Source organism: Lepidochelys olivacea (assembly GCF_965140295.1).
Source record: "Lepidochelys olivacea isolate rLepOli2 genome assembly, chromosome: 10".
Classification (NCBI taxonomy): Eukaryota; Metazoa; Chordata; order Testudines; family Cheloniidae; genus Lepidochelys; species Lepidochelys olivacea.
This window is the reverse complement of record NC_140420.1, coordinates 66,655,658-66,667,661: the sequence shown is the minus strand read 5'-3', so window position 1 is coordinate 66,667,661 and position 12,004 is coordinate 66,655,658.

Sequence of the window (12,004 nt, the reverse complement as noted above, 5' to 3'; positions counted from 1 at the left end):
TGAAGTAACCCCTTCCACTTCACCCTGAGGCGCCTTTGAACATCCCAGCTGTAGCTTGGAGGCTGGTGATCCCTTGTGGGGGGTTCTACCAGCTCCTTTTATCATCATCTTCTTCTTTTTTTTTTTTTTTTAGAAAAAGAGTCAGATCCTAGTCAAGTTCCCCGTGCAGGGCACTCACTAGCTGCTGTGTTTAGATCCAAACCCTGGATCCTGCAATCTTCTAAGCCCAGAGTCTGAGCAGCGTCCAGGCACTGTCCCGATTTCTGGCCTGTCAGGCCCACTCCCGAGACGCAGACTCTCTGTCTGGTACCATTTCCAGGGAATGGGGCTCTGGGCCTCAGGGCCTCAGGACCAGTACTGAACCCCCCCTTGCTCCACAAGTCTCCCCAGGGGTTGAAGATTGCTCCCTGCAGGGGTACTCAAGTTTAGGGATTTCTACACCAAAACACACTTTACTCACAGACAAACCACAGGAGAGTTACAGACCCATGCAAAAATAACAGCATGCAAAAACCCTGCCTCAGTTTTCAATTTGGGATTTGATCAGTGTCTTTTCAGGGTCCCAGGAGCTTCTTCCTGTCCTTCCTTCTTCTTACCCTGTCTGGTCTCATTGCTTTGGTAGGAGAGCTAGCTCATAAGAGCAGGTCTTATCCTTTTATATCTTCCAGTCACCTATGTCATCTGACCCTCCTGGGCAGCCTCAAAGTCCCCCTCTCCCGCCAATCAAGTGACCTATTGTTTTGTTACCACCCACCTGGAATCCAGGCTGGAAAAAGTGATTTCTTGCAGCTTTGGGTGCACTCTTTAGCATACCCATTGTACTGCTAAGGCAAAGTCTTTCAATAGTAACAACCCTTGGTCAGCACTGGTTGCTCTGCGTTAACAACCCTTGAAATTTCAGTCCCAGATGGAGGTAAAAAGACAACGGCGAAGGCACCAGGTCATGTTACAAGCAAATGGATGCTCACAAAACATCCATATGTATCTGTATCAAACTCCATGTACTAAATTGGCACAGAGTCTAAGATGGACTTTTCAGATTAGTCATTGTGATGTTCCACCCTGGTCTACTCTTGTGGTGAGGGTCTAGGGGAAGAGCAGGGCAGGAAATGAGAAGGTGTTTGTTCGGCGAAGTGTCTGCCTCCTCTTGAACTCACTTTCTTTTGGGTCTGAGGAGAAGAGTTGCAGATCACACGACCTCTCTCTCTCGCCCTCTCTGGCCAACTCACCCTCGCTTCCTGTAGGTTTGAGATGGAACTGCCAATAGGTTACCTCTTCTTGATGGTTTGGTCCAAAGAGAGGTCTCTCTCTCTCCCCCCTTCCATCAGAGGATACCTTAAGAAAATTTTCAAACAGAGGAGCAACCACATCAGATGACATTCTGGCATATCTAAATCAGAGTTTTAAATTCTCCATCATTAACTCTTTCAGTTCTACCCATTAAAAGAAAAACATTTAGCCGTGACCAGAAGTGTGCTTTGGAGAACAAATAAAGAGGACAGAGTCCCTCTCCGGAACATTTTGCAAACTATCTTGCAGAATTCAGTTAGAGTTACGCAAGTAAGCATGTGCTGGTGGGGAGCATAGTGTTTGGTCTTTGGGGCAGGCATATACATGCTCATATAGCACGGTACAACAGCCACCACTGAAAAGTCAAACATCTGTATTCGTTCTGACATGTCAGAACCGATTCCCCTTCAGCTCTACGTTATAAGATATCCATATTTGGATTAATTTCTGTTATTCCAAGTTTGTTTCTATTTTACAAATCATTAGAACTTTTTAAAAGGGCAAGGGTCGGGGAGGGAGTCCACATTTGCTAACAGTTCCCAGAGTGAGATCCTGCAGAGATCCTGAGATCCTGCAGTTATTTCCTGAACACGGGATGGGGAAAAGTCTGTGATAGATTAGGTACTACTTGGTGATAAGCATGAGGCAAATATTGACATTTTAAGTGACAATAGATGGTGCTTTTAATGTGATATTAAGGATTTGTTATTGATTGTTAGCTTAAAAGAACATCAGGCATTGAATGTCTGTCACAGCACTGACAGACATTTGTTAGTGAAATTTCTGCTTGTTGAACAAAGTACAGAATAACTAAAGCCCCTCCCCCATCTTCTCTATGAAATCAGCTGTGCAAGGAGACCTAATTACAAGACCCCAGCTCCATTGTAAAATAGCTCAGTATTGCACCATAGGCAGGACCAAACCCTGTTCCTGATACATTTATAAAAGCCCTGTAGTAATGGGGTCAGCTGAGATGGTTAATTTTTTAAGCACTTTGCTGAATCAGGGCCATAATGCAGACTGGCACAAAAAGGATGGATCTTGTTTAGTCTACATTTCCTTTTAAAATGGCACCAGTTGACGTTCCATCAAACTGAGTTTTCAGTTGGCAGAACAAATAAGTTGTGAATCATAGGGAATTTCAGCTCCAAGGGGATTTACACTGGATTCTGCCCTAATTAACTGGAATTTCTTAAGGGTATTTTTTTCTCATTATATATCCTTTAAACTCTTGGTCACTGTCAGTTGCTTCTGTAGCTCTGAGTAAGAATTGCATTTACATTAACTCAAACGTATACCCTTGAAATATGACATGATGGGTGGGGCGGAAACGGCTCAGTAAATCCTTCACTCATTGTAGTCTTGGTCATAATATAGCTATATTGCAAGTCAAGATTAATTTCTTGTAAACATAAAGATAGAAATGAATCCTATGGACAGTTTTGAAAGAGAAGAGGGTATGAATCTGGTTGTTGGCCATATGTATAAAGCTAAAGGCGTAGGGGACAAATTCTTTGCTGGCTTACGCCCCAAGCCAGTGGGGGGTTCATGAGGCACATGTCAAAGCTGAATTTTGCCTTGCATGGGTATATCACAATAGCATCCTACGCAAAGCTTAAATTACAGGACACCTCTGCCTGACTACAGCAGTAATTTTCAGTGCTCAACTGAAGAAATATGCCTTCTAGAGCTGGCATAAAAAGGCTCCCACCTCTTCCCCAGCAGTCAAAGATGCCTCTTACTCACCACACCTGAACCATAGTGACCCAGACAAGGAGAGACCACCCTGGGGGCGGATGTTCCAAGTGACATTTCGACATTTTCATTTAATCTGATTAAAATGTCAAAGGAGCAAGACAAAAACAAAGTCACTGCAGATATTTTTGGGGAAAGTTAATGGTATCACCACAGCACCCTCTAGAGTTCCTGTCATTGAGAGTTTGTCAGCATTCCCATTATAAAACCATATATTTCGCTGCTCTAGCCCAGCTTCATCCACTTTAGAGGTCAAGAGCCCCACCTGTTTCCAGCTTGTGTCTCTACATTAGTTTCTGAGGCTGGGTACAGACCGATGTGCAAATATCCAGACCTTGATAGGCCATGATCCCCTTGGACATAACAAGCCAAAGGCTGGGTTAGGTCAGTAAAACAAATGAGAGATCCTCCCCATGGGCACCCCAGTGCTCCAGGAAGTGGTTTGGTGACTCAGAAGGTGCCACTCTTTCTTCTGCACCAGTACTAAGCCAGTTCTCCAGCAGGCAATGTGTTGTTTGAGGTGGGGGGGAACCTTTCAGGGAAGACATCAAACTAATGTACTTAACGACGTGTCTTCATTCAGTCCCTTAATGCTTCTTACAGTAGAGGTGTTAGCCTCACAGGCCTGGACTTATGTACTGCCTATAGTTTTAGTTGTAAAATGTGTTTGTCACTTCCTGTCTCAAATGGTAGTTTGAATTGTTGTAGTAGCGTTTTTGCGCTGCTGCTTTCCACCCTATAGGTAACTGTATTTTGGTGGCAGGTAAGGAACCCCTTTTATATCCAGTACTTATCTCATAGGGGAGTACGTGAGGCTCAATTAATGTTTGTAAAGCACTGAGATCCTCAAGTGAAAGGGACAATGGATTATTTCATGATGAATTCAGAGCCTGAGAGAACATGGTGCAACGAAGCTTGTCATCTCATCTGTTCAGCGCTCTTGGTGAGGACAGAATATTGGAACCATCTTGTGGGAAAAAAGGAGAAATGGGTGAGAGGGGAAAGGAAACCAAGGAAGCTCTGGGGAAAGCTATGGAATGAAGAAAGAAAATAAAAGGCAGCCATTTATATGCCTTTATGGGGGGTAATAAAGTTGGGTCATTTGGGTAGAAGCAATGCCAGCGTCAGTGCTAACAGGAACTGGAGTTATATCAAGGTTACCATATTGTTATATTAACAGCACCCAGAAGTGGAGTAGGTGCCTCCCAAAAGATTGGAGCTAAGGAGCAGCACAATGCATGTTTTTGAAGTAAGATATTCACCTTTGATTGCTTAAGGGAAGAGAAATGAAAAGGGGTCCCCTCAGGCTTACTAGTATTATAGTAATGCAGACATGACACCAAAATTAATGATCTTTCAGCAGATCCATTAACTCCCATCCCAGAGCACAGGGACAAGTTTTAAAATGCATCTGCAACCATATTGGATACAAGAGGACACAGACAGCATTGGGTGCAGTGTAATGGAGTGAGTGTCAGGTCAGTGTGGAATGCAGCGCCATACTTTACACCCAGGATGTGAAGTAGGTCTCCTTCAGCCCCCTCTCTTTACCCCCGAAATCTTGGGGAATGCCCTCCACATGGCTACATGCTGGGTGAGTTCCATTGGTCCTTGGGGGCAGGACCCACTGGGCTGGAGAATAGCTACTCTACAACACAGTCCCCTTCGGGCACCTTCCATACAGCTGCGAAGGCCAACCCCCTGCTCAAGACAGCATGGACTGCCTTACTCCATGGACATGCAGCAGCACTGCAGAGGGAACTCATGAGGAGTTAATGTAGTTCCAAGCACATGAACTCCTGCATGCATAACCTACTTGACAGGTGCGGGATGCGCAGGGGAGCATGCCTCTAAGAGCCGCTGCTCCCTAGCTCCAGGATATCCTAGCCCAAGCTGCACCTTCTACTCACATACGACCCAAGTGCCACAGAGCTCTCAGGAAGAGGCTTCTGAGGGAGGGGGGACTATGATACAGAGCCAGCCCTTCCCCCTTCCATATTTACCCCCAATCTTCAAAGCAGGTTCCAACAGTCGTAGTTCCAATCCCACAGCTTCAAATAGAAGGTAACACCATGCTTACAATATTAATAAAAAAGGGAGTGTATATACACCTCTCTTCCCTGCAGTAACTGAACTAGATCCCTGAAGACACTAGTGAAGATGGGTAATAACGCTGTACCAGGAGATTCCAAACCTACCACGAGCAGATAGCTCCAAGTGTGGTGGATGCAGCTATGCAAGTGAAGGGAGTTGGCATTCTGCATCTACACCTTTAAATATTGCTGGGTTTCCCTGCTGCTGTGGGCCAGCTATCATTCAGAGGTTCAGTTCAGAGGCAGAACATTACAGAGCAAGTCATTGCACACATTTGTACTCTCACGCACAGAAACCACTTGCTTTTTTGCCATCTGAAATAGTCTGAAAAATATGTTTCAGAGTAACAGCCGTGTTAGTCTGTATTCACAAAAAGAAAAGGAGGACTTGTGGCACCTTAGAGACTAACCAATTTATTAGAGCATAAGCTTTCGTGAGCTACAGCTCACTTCATCAGATGAATGCATAAAGCTTATGCTCTAATAAATTGGTTAGTCTCTAAGGTGCCACAAGTACTCCTTTTCTTTTTTCTGAAAAATATGTTTTTTGTGCATGGGTTTGGGTGGAAAGAATATACACAATGAGATGTAACTTATAGTTGTGCTCTCAAAGTGGTGGGCTCAGGCAGAAACGTTATGGGCTTGATTCTCCACTGCTTTGTGCCATCTGATTGGGTAGCATTTAACATCCAGCAAGGTGGAGGATCATGGGAATCATGGCCTATAACTTGACCTTAAACTTTTGCTGCAGTGCCTGTTTGTCTCCCCCAAAGTTTGCCTGAACTACGCAATCACTTATTGGGAAGTTGTTGGGGAATTTATCTTAAATAAAAGAAGGTAAGCTTTGTTGTTTATCGTCATTTTACGGAATAATGTTAGGTTAGCATATAGAATAATGCAGGTCACACTTCTAAATTGCATTCCAGCACTTTACCAATTACCACATACAACCATTACTACCCATAGCTACAGGTTTTAGAGTAACAGCCATTTTAGTCTGTGTTCGCAAAAAGAACAGGAGTACTTGTGGCACCTTAGAGGCCTACAAGTTCCTCCAACTGCTTTTTCTCACCAGAAAGAATTACCTTCATCCTAAAAAGCTTCCATCTATCTCCCTATCACTGCTAGATATTGGGACAGCAAGGAAACAGTTTGACCTGTTGTACAATGGGTACTTACTTCACCAGACTGACCTGGTTCTACTGTGGCAATGGGATTTGTCACGCTGAGGAGTTACTGGTATTTTCACAAAGAGGTCTGTTTGAAAATGTTGTCAGTCAGCCACATATCCAACATTATTAACCAATAAGCCGTAGACCACTTAAAAATGAATGTGTCCGGTAAATACACATAATTAGTTTTCACAAAAGCTTTTCCTGTCCATCAAATTCAGTCCTAGTCATTTTCTTGCAGACACAAAGCAGGAAAAAATTGTCCCAAATTATGATACTTTTGAGACATAATGAGTGCCACAGAACAGGGGTTCTCCTAGAAATTGGTTAGCAGATGATACCAGGTTCTTTATATAAACACACTGAAAGAGTCTTCTCTGTTCCAAAAGATCCTACTGGCCTGGGAGAGACTAGGACAGACAATGCAATACAGTGATGCTCTCTCTTGGTGTAGAGAAGTCTTGTGCACCCCACTGGGTCACTCCCCACCAGCACAGTGTGCAACAAGAGAGGAATTTATTTTTATAGCAGGCCCAGTTTTCAACTTGGGCATCTAGGTTAGGATAACTGGGTTCACATTTGGGCACTTAGCTACTCAAGTATCCATTGTAAGCATCTAGACAGCATTTTGGAGTTTGGGTACTCAATATTAATGATGCCCAAAGGCACAAAATTGAGGAAGAATACCTAAACCAAACAGGAAAAACATACCCACAAGGGCACATAAACCAAAAGGTTAACTTCCTCTACTACTGCTCAGCCTAAAACTATCTGCAAGAGAGAATGCGTTATCTTCCCTCTTCTAATACACCAACACACTGAACATATTCCAGACAATCCAGTCTTTTCAACTGTTACCCATTCTTCATATCTGTATTACATTAATGCCTAGAGGTCTAAAACCTTTAGTAAGAGACAATCTCTGCTCTGAAGAGATTACCTTCGCTCCATGTCCTCTCTCTGGTGGAGATTAAGGTGTTTTTACACTTTTGGGGTATATACCATCAGTATTATCCAAGTGTAAAGCATATCCAATTTCTTTAAGCACCAGCACAAATACAACAAGCTTCCTACAGCCAAAGTCCAAGGGAAAGGGCTAAAGTGAAGCTTGCTTCAGACAAGTTCCAAAGTAAAAGTGGGAGAAAAACACTGGCTCTCTGGATTAATTGATTCTCTGCAGCTGAGCTGGCTGGCTCAGCCCATCTCACCCCTGCTATGCTGCAAATGCCTGTATTCAGGGCAGGTAACTATGATCCTTCCTTTAACCAGAGGAAGTGGATTAGTTTCTTCCTTAACACACCTCCTACAGTTTAATCTGGGGGACAAAAGTGGAGAATGTGTGTTGAGTGTAGCACACAATGCATTAAAAGCAAGAAAGTAAAGTAGAAGATAAAAGCACAAACTAGTCTGTGTTGAAAATCTTCCATCTAATTAACTTCCCATCCCATGTTCCTTAATACTGTTGCTCTTTCTTCTGACATCACTGTCCAGTTTTGACACCTATGTTGCCCCTCTGTTGAGCAGAAGAAGTAGCCTTGCACGTCAGCTTCCCAATGGAGGAGAACTCAAATACATGGAATCTGGGGATAATCAAAGTGAAACTTGTTTTATTTACACTACATCCATTAGTCCTGGAACAGAGGTGGGTCAAACAACATCTGGGCAATCTTTTCTTTAGCAACCTCAACCCAATGCCAGTGCCCATGTCACAGGGACAACTCTGCCTCAAGAAATATCTGTAATCAGACACCAAAGCTGGGAGCAAACTCCCTTGCACAATCAAAATGTAAAGCAACACAGCTTGACTTCTCAAGAATAAACAGTTGCTTGCACACCAAGAAAAAGAACTTGGAAGATTATTTGTAACAGTGCCACCTGGTGACATCTGCCATAACAATAATATACATTATGGCCCTTCAGTCAGTTTGCTCACTCTCTCTTTCATTCTCTGCATTACTGTTTCAGCCTCCAAAGAATCAGTTACTTTTCTTTTTTTCTAAGTAACCTAAAGTGCTAATTCGCATTTTTGGCTCAAAAAAATGTTACTAGCCCTTCATGGAGAGATCCTGCACACTTGAAATACTGAACTGGCTAGTCTAGAATAGATGCCAGAGCTCTAAAATGTGTCCTTGGTGGTTTTCCCTCCACCCCGCTCCATTAAAACACCCTTCCTATAAAGATTTATGCTAGGGAGCTCGACAGAGCAATGTTCTGTATCTGATATAGGCACTTAATGAAGGAAAGAAATGATTCAGTGGTGCTGGAACAATTTTTATAGTGTGGGTGCTGAAGGTGGAAACCATGTATTTGGGTTGTTATTACTACTTCAAGCCTGGGGGTCTGGGGCTGGCAGCACCCCCAGCAGCCTTAGTTCCAGCACCTATGAAATGATTGAGAGAATAAGTGTGGCTTTACACTGGTAAAAGGGTGATACAGACATGTGTATTTATACCAGTGTTTGCAGTGTTGTTGCAGCTGTGTTGGTCTGAGGCTATTAGAAAGACAAGGTGGGTGAGGTAATATCTTTTATTGGACCAGCTTCTGTCGGTGAAAGACAGACAGGCCTTCAAGCTATACAGCACTCTGACCTGAAGGGCAGCTCTGTGTAGCTCGAAAGCGTGTCTCTCTCACCAACAGAAGTTGGTCCAATAAAAGACATTATCTCCTCTCGCTCTCTGTTTACACTATTTACATTTCTAAACAGATGTAGAAACAAGGTCATTTGGTGGGGAAACATTGCCGTATAAGTTACAAAATAGATTGTGTAGCGCAAGAGTTCTCAATCATGTCTTCCTCTAACCCATAATATGCTCCTGAATTCTACTACAGGCTTCCAAACAACACAATGCACTTATAGACTAGAGCTGGGGGTCTCACAAGAAAAATTTTGGTGGCCTCAGAGTGTGGCCACCAACTCTTGCTGGTGGCCAATCTAACCATTTTTTCTAAAATACTCAATTAACTTTAGGAATAACAAATAAGTCTGACAAAATAATCTATAGTTGTCTCTATTCTTTACGGGACCTAACCAGAATAGAAACACAAATAAGGTGCTTTGCATGTTTTGCTTTTTTGGTGGTTGTTGGGGGTTTTTTTAGACTTGCTAGCTAGTAAGTCTGCTACTCTGAAAAGTGAAATTTGTTAAAATCACTTTTCACAGCAAACTTTTTACTCAGTCCTGGCAAGCTGGGGGACAAATTAAGCCCTGCATGGGGGCATGGGTAGGGAGGCAGGGTGCAGTGGCAATTGGGGGTCTGGATGGAGGGCTGGAGGAGGCAGCAGGGGTCAGGGAAATGGTGGGAGGTGAGCCTGAGGCCAGACTATGGGGTCCCACTGCATGGCTAGAGGCTGGAGTAGGCAGTGGGGGCCAAGGGTGACATGGGTGGGGGTGATCCCGGGGCTAGAGCATGAAGCCCTGTGGCTGGGGGAAGGCCACAGCCTGCCACCTACCACCCCAGGGATGAAGCCTGTGTTCCACTGCCCCCGGGAAGGTGGAGAACTCCCACTGATCATCTGCTCTTACAGTGTTTGTGGCTCCAGAAGGGGGTAGAGACCAGCCCCTGCTGGCAGGCCTGAGGGAGGGGCCATTGCTTTGCCCCACTCCCTCCCCCATCACCACGCAAGAGGCTGTGGCCACACAAAAAGCCCCTGGTGGCCACATGCAGCCATGGTGACTGCATTTGAGGACCGCTGGACTAGAGCACTGCACGGCATTCATTATTTAATCCTCATCACAGCCTATGGAGTAGTTAAGTGTTATTGCCATTTTGCACATAAGGGGACAGATACGTTAAATAACTAGTTCAAGGCCACTCTGGAAGCCAGGGTCAGAGAGGGGATTAGAACTGATAAGTGGCCAGGTAACCCTGTTTCATGTTTATGCCACCAAGCCATCTTCCTCTTGAAACAGGTGGCAATGACTCCTCTGCATGCAGATCTCCATTCTTCACCCTGGCATCACTATTAGGATTGAAGGGAAAGCTGCTGGTGATATGGAGGTAGAACTCCACTTTCTTCCATCTCCTAGCTGAGAGAAGCATTGGTGAGGCGATCCTAAAACCAGCAAAAACCACCAGGGTTAGGATCCCTATAGTGCTCCTGCCAGGGAATAGCCTCACAATGCCACTGAAATATACTGATAGCTCAGAGGATAGGAAGGCTGGTGTCATAAGGGCAGCTGCAGGTTACATATGAATACAGAGGATGCAGGATTCATAGCTGAAAAAAGCTGAAATATCTGGCAAAGTTAGAAATTTTGTATCTAACAGTGCTTAAATAATATCTGTTAATTGGGTGTGGGCATTTACTCTATTGTATAAAGACCCTAGTAAACATAATCATGGGAACTACAAATTGAGATAGATAACTGTTCCCTTTTATATCATATAGTGACTCCTAAATATTTACATTCTGTTCAACTTATCCAAAAAGACCCAGGAAAGCATAAATCTCAGTTTCATGAAAAGCCAATCTGTACCGTCTCTCTCTTGAACAAAAGCAAGGCATTAAGCGAAGGTTACAAGATTCCTGATTAAAAAAGGAAAAGAAAACCTGTCTAATTCCTGAAGTTGCCCTTCAAACTAGAAGTAGGCAATCAAAGCCAAAGGCCAAACCATTGCATCAGAAACTTTGAAATATGCTTTTGCCAAGGTCAAAAAGTGAAAGCATGGTGAAAAAATTTTTAATATTAAAAAAGGAAGCCTGAAAAAAACAGACAGCATTTTCACTCCTGATGTGTGAGTAGTTTCAGCTTCCTCATTTGAGCAGAAAAATCAATAAGGAGCTTTTACAAACCTCCTGTAGAGACAGGATTGAACCAGCATTAGCGCTCACGTATTTGTCTTCAGAGAAATATGTGCCCTGCTATTTCTTTAAAACTCAGCAAAGCTTAGTTAGGGTTACTTATCTGGCTAGGGCCAAATAGAAGCATGAGGTTTCATGGAGATATATCACATGTCTACAGAGAAACAGCCTGCAAGCAAGGGAGTATGTGAAACACAGTAATTACAGTCCAGACGAACACAGAGGGTCAAAGTTAGTCTAGAGCTTTCCCTCAAAATGGCTAGAAAGTAAAACAAATTTGCAAAATGAACACAAAGGTTAATTTTTTAGGCCTTTCCTCATTAGCTTTACACTCAACTCGACACCATTTCAGTTTGTCTGTCTGCAATGCAGTAACTTTTAAATGTCACATCCGATCAATTCCAAAATTACATGGCATGCTCTAGGTATCAATAAGCTGAACTCTACTGATTTTGGGGACAATCAGAAAGCCAAAAGAGGGGAAACTGGGGACACACAGAGTTCCTGCAATCCATTTAGCAAAGCTACACCTTCAAGCACATCCTTAATTGTCTGTAAATCAAAGGACTGATGGAAGACCCACATTAAGAAGATGCGATTGGATGGGATGGAGATGGAGATGAATAGGTATTGGGTGTATTCAGAAAGGGGCACTGCTGGCGCATCAGTGGGCTGTGTTGGAGGATAGTCTCTGATCAAGTAGGTGGCAATACTCATGCCTATAGTACATTGTAATGTGAACATGTACAGTAGATCACTTAGTGCTGCAGGCATAAGGCATACACATGTACAGGTGTACCACCTTCATTCACCTGGAGCTTACGGTGTCCTCAGTCATATCTTATGATTATATGAAGCTCTCTAGACAATGTACAATGCAGATGTGTACTT